This window comes from Oncorhynchus keta, chromosome 17, assembly GCF_023373465.1.
Source record: "Oncorhynchus keta strain PuntledgeMale-10-30-2019 chromosome 17, Oket_V2, whole genome shotgun sequence".
In the NCBI taxonomy this organism is placed as follows: domain Eukaryota; kingdom Metazoa; phylum Chordata; class Actinopteri; order Salmoniformes; family Salmonidae; genus Oncorhynchus; species Oncorhynchus keta.
In genome coordinates, this window is record NC_068437.1 from 42,860,070 (window position 1) to 42,866,069 (window position 6,000).

Below are 6,000 nucleotides of genomic sequence, written 5' to 3' on the forward strand. Positions count from 1 at the left end.
TTTTCATGCGAATGTCTATCCCCGTCAAGGCAAGTGACATCAACACCAATAATGAAGGCGGTTCATCAATGGGCAGAGGGGTATAAAAGGAACTTTGGGAGACGTACCCTAATCATAACAGATAGGCTGATCTACAATTCGGGTTTAAACCCCTGCACGCCACGTCACACCTTTCCTGAGAAGCCTGTCACACGAGGCAAGCTGAACTTTAGCAACTTTGTCATTATTTTGTCTGCATGACATGCCATGTCTTTTCTAAGTAAAATTGTATAGCCTATTAAACTTTATTTGTAGTACAAATGGTTGCTTATCAAACATAGAAATGAAATCTTATTTTACTTTATTTGGAATGAAAAATTGTGGTTTAGGAAACACAGAAATATATTCCAGATATAAGTTTATGATATAATCCTTTGTTTATTTTTCTTTGACAGGTTATCAAAATGTTACCCATCAGAGGTTTGGACATAAAAGTGGTACTTGTATCACTCTGCATTTTATACTATTCAATGTTATCAGAAGGACGACCATTGAGGTAGGTTTGAACTCTATATGAAGTGTTTAGAAATAACCTAATGGAATACCTTTATATTATGGCCTATATTATGTTGTATTGTAACATGATTGGATATGACAGGATACAAGTAGGCCTATAGCTTTGTTGTAAATGATAAAGTCTTGTTTTAAATCAGACACATCTAACTTACTATGTATTGTTTCCTACAGAAAGAGATCTGTTAGTGAAGTACAACTAATGCACAACCTAAGAGAACACAAGCACGTGCAGTTGAGGCAAGATTGGCTTCAGATGAAACTGAGGGACATCCATACAGCCTCGCTCCGAAATGCAGAGAGTGGAGAAAGTGAGAACTAGAAACATTCTTCCTGATGATCTTCCGGATTTGGAGGAGTTAACGCCAAACGAAGTTAAATATATTTTGGAGAAACTCCTCAACGCTCATTGAAATTGGATTGCTGCAGTTTGAGTGTCCTGCGTTGCGGACTGTAGGTCACCACGTTTGACATTTCATTCTATTTCATTATTTTTATAGTTTTTATTTTATATTTTAAAAACTCGTGTTTATTTATAGGGCATGTGATTTAGAACATTTATTGGAGAAATAAAGTTGTGAGGAGGCTAAGCTTCCATGATTTTAGCTTAAAGTCCATTATTTTTTATTAAGTAGTTCAAGCTATTTCTTTATCCTAACCACATCAAATTAATGGCAAAAAACTGTTTAGGACCAACACATTGTTTTTATTATTTGAAAAAGTGTTATACAATTGTTGATTTAACTGTATTATTAAGTTTATTATATGTGCTGTCTATAAAGAAAATGTATATCTATATTTTTGTGTTCTTAATTAAAGTGCCATGCTATTTTTTATATGTGGTGTTCTGTGTTTGTATGTAGCAATTACTAGTAAAAAGACAAATTACTGCAAGATATGCAGTAAATGGGATTAGGGATCGTTACAGTTGAGCAATAACCGAGGAAAAATGTGTGCACTTTAACTGTAGAATGTAACCACTCCTGGCGCTTGCTGGACTTTCTTGGGCGCCCTGAAGCCTTCTTGTCCATGTCCCAGGACTACCTGACATGATGACTCCTTGCTGTCCCCAGTCCACCTGGCCATGCTGCTGCTCCAGTTTCAACTGTTCTGCCTTACTATTATTCGACCATGCTTGTCATTTATGAACATTTGAACATCTTGGCCATGTTCTGTTATGATCTCCACCCGGCACAGCCAGAAGAGGACTGGCCACCCCACATATGCTCTCTCTAATTCTCTTTCTTTCTCTCTCTCGGAGGACCTGAGCCCTAGGACCGTGCCCGATGACTCCTTGCTGTCCCCAGTCCACCTGACTGTGCTGCTGCTCCAGTTTCAACTGTTCTGCCTTATTATTATTCGACCATGCTGGTCATTTATGAACATTTGAACATCTTGGCCATGTTCTGTTATAATCTCCACCCGGCACAGCCAGAAGAGGACTGGCCACCCCACATAGCCAGGTTCCTCTCTAGGTTTCTTCCTAGGTTTTGGCCTTTCTAGGGAGTTTTTCCTAGCCACCGTGCTTCTACACCTGCATTGCTTGCTGTTTGGGGTTTTAGGCTGGGTTTCTGTACAGCACTTTGAGATATCAGCTGATGTAAGAAGGGCTATATAAATTAATTTGATTTTATTTGATTCACAACAATTGAACCGCTCTCCTTGAAGTTCTTGATGATCCGACAAATGGTTGATTTAGGTGCAATCTTACTGGCAGCAATATCCTTGCCTGTGGAGCCCTTTTTGTGCAAAGTAATGATGACGGCACGTGTTTCCTTACAGGTAACCATGCTTGACAGAGGAAGAACAATGATTCCAAGCACCACCTTCCTTTTGAAGCTTCCAGTGTGTTATTCGAACTCAATGACAGAGTGATCTCCAGCCTTGTCCTCGTCAACACTCACACCTGTGTTAACGAGAGAATCACTGACATGTCAGCTGGTCCTTTTGCGGCAGGGCTGAAATTCAGTGGAAATGTTTTTGGGGGCTCAGTTCATTTGCATGGCAAAGAGGGACTTTGCAATCAATTGCAATTAATCTGATCACTCTTCATAACATTCTGGAGTATATACAAATTGCCATCATACAAACTGAGGCAGCTTTGTGAAAATGAATATTTGTGTCACTCTCAAAACTTTTGGCCACGACTGTATTGTAGTTATACTGCACTCTGACTGCAATCTTTTTTTGCATGGGAAAGTCTGTTCCAGAATGTTTTGGGAAAACGTATAAACGATTCCGCAACATAGCAAATGTTCAACTGAACTGAATGCATCCCAGTATCTTTATGCCTCAGATGGGAGGTGATTGGTTGCTGAGGTTAGCTCCTCATACTGCACTCTGACTGCAATCTTTTTTTGCATGGGAACGTCTGTTCCAGAAGGTTTTGGGAAAACGTATAAACGATTCCGCAACATAGAAAATGTTCAAGTGAACTGAACGCATGTCAGTATTTTTATGCCTCAGATGGAAGGTGATTGGTTGCTGAGGTTAGCTCCTCAGGGGTTGTCAATGTAGGCTACACACTGGCTGCATAATCTCTAATCATATTGAGTAGCCTAGCGCCTATATGAAAATAGAACTTGATATAGCTAGCAGCATACCACCCTGCATCCCACTGCTGGCTTGACTCTTAAGCTAACCAGGGTTGGTCCTGGTCAGTCCCTGGATGGGAGACCAGATGTTTCTAGAAGTGGTGATGTAGGGCCAGTAGGAGGCATTTTTTCCTCTGGCCAAAAAAAAGATCTCCCAGGACAGTGACCGGGGACATTGCCCTGTGTAGGGTGCCGTCTTTCAGATGGGATGTTAAATGGGTGGTCACTAAAGATCCCATAGCATTTATTATAAGAGTAGGGGAGTTAACCCTGGTGTCCTGGCTAAATTCCCAATCTGGCCCTCGTACCGTCATGGCCACCTAATCATCCCCAGCTTCCAATTGGCTCATTCATCCCCCCTATCCCCTGTAACTATTCTCCAGGTTGTTGCTGTAAATGAGAATGTGTTGTCAGTCAACTTACCTTGTAAAATAAGGGTTGATAAAAAATCAATAAAACTTTTATATACACATATATCAATTAATTCAAATATTTAATTTCCTAAATTTTTGGGTGCTTGCTTGATGTGGTTTTAAGACTGCAGATTGCGCAGCCAGCAGCATCTCTAACCTTCGTGCACAAGCCGGTTATATAGTCTCGTGATATGTCCTGTTGCTCAACAGCATTTAAAACTGTCTAAACAAAGGATTACAGTTGCTTCCTTTTAACTATCTGGAAGAAATGTCTCTCACTATTATTGTAATCAGTTGATCACCAATCTAGCAATATTTATTAGGATTTTGTTTACATTAACCTTTGGATAAAACTCAGCCAACAATGAATCCAAAGAGGAGCATCATTGTATAGCTAACGTTAACGAGATTTAACATTAGCTAAAATTAGCTTTGACAGACAAAATGGGTTAAACGTTAGACGTTTTATTTAATGGTTAGAACTTTGTTTGATGGCTAGCTTTGTCTGTTTTTTATTTTGGCTAAACCCTCTCACCACAGTCTTCATGGATTGCTAGCATGAGTCATAATGTTGATTGCTAGCATGAGTCATAACGTAATTATCTTGACCACTGATTGCTGGCGTCAGGTAACCTGTGGTTAGATTGTTGGGCCACCACCGAAAGGTTGTTAGATCGAATCCCCAAGTTACAAATCTGTCATTCTGCCCCTTAACAAGGCAGTTAAGCCACTGGTCCTAGGCTGTCATTGTAAATAAGAATTTGTTTTTAACTGACTTGCCTAGTTAAATAAAGGTAAAATAAACGTAAAACATTTTAGCCAGCTGCAGTGGTTAGCCTAGCAAACTTCTAGCGAACTAGCCTACTGCTAATGTTACCTAACAGTCTAACCAATGATACTTGGTTTCCACTAGACACTGCCACAATGTCAAAATATTGAAAAAATTATTGAAAACAATGTGCTTTTTGGTCTTAATTGAAGGTTATATTAGGCATACAGTTAGCTAACTAACCTCCATGGTGATGGAAGTTTTTGATAAAACCGGTTTAAAATCAGTTTTAGCTAGCTAATGTACATTGTAGAAATAGGCAGGGTTTATTACTGGCTGTGTTAACTAGTGTTTTCATGTTGTTGTAACGTTTATAGTTAACGTTAGCAAGTACTAGCTAACAGTTAGATAATACTAATAGTTGCCAACTTTAACACTTAGCTAGCTAGTTACAATGTATCTAGCTAGCTACCTATATGCTACAATCAAGTTGTCACATGTCTAGCTTGGTGGTAGCGTTCTTCTTCTTCTTCTTCTATGAGGTTTAACGGCGGTCGGCATACAATTTGTTGCATTACCGCCACCTACTAGACTGATCTAATAACAGTGTTGTGAACACACCACTAACCACAAACAAAGTAAAAATAAAAATATATATTTACACACTTTAGAATTACAGTATTTGGAAGACCCTCAGTCCTCTACACAATAGCGTGCTGATGATGCCAAGTCCCATAGCAGTCTCTCAGCTGTAAAGCAGAGGGTAACAGAACAAGTAGTGCAGGTGATGGGAGATGTATTGTGACACAGAGCACAACGACGCCTCCCTGCTGTGCCCTTTTGGCCCTGAGGCACATTCATGTCTGCAGTTATGAATTTGGGCATGTGAACACCACTGGTGGCAGGAGTAGAAGGAGTAGAATGGAACAGCACCAAACAGACCATGTGCTTGATACCATTTAACTCACCCCACCCCGGCCACTACTATGAGCCGTTCTCCCCTGACCAGCCTTAATTACCATTGGTAAACACACACTTCACCATAGTGATTGTATTCCCCCTAATCATTATATATATATATATATATATATTACAGCTAGCCAAGCAGCACCATGAAGAACAAGGAGCTCTCTAAACAGGTCAGGGACAAAGTTGTTGTAACGACGTTAGTCTGTTGTAAGAAGAGAGTCAGACCGAAATGCAGCGTGTAGGTTACTCATGACTTTAATGAAAGTATCGCGGTACATGAAATAACTGAAATAAGAAAACAACAAACGAAACGTGAAACTAATTACAGCCTATCTGGTGACTACAACACAGAGACAGGAACAAACACCCACAAAATACAACGCGAACTCAGGCTACCTAAATACGGTTCCCAATCCGAGACAACGAGAATCACCTGACTCTGATTGAGAATCGCTTCAGGCAGCCAAGCCTAACTAGACACACCCCTAATCATACACAATCCCAATTAATACAAACCCCAATACGAAACACAACATATAAACCCATGTCACACCCTGGCCTACCCAAACATATATCAAAAACACAAAATACAATGACCAAGGCGTGACAGTTGTGGAGAAGTACAGTTCAGGGTTGGGTTATAAAAAAATATCAGAAACTTTGAACATCCCACGAAGCACCATTAAATCCATTATTAAAAAAT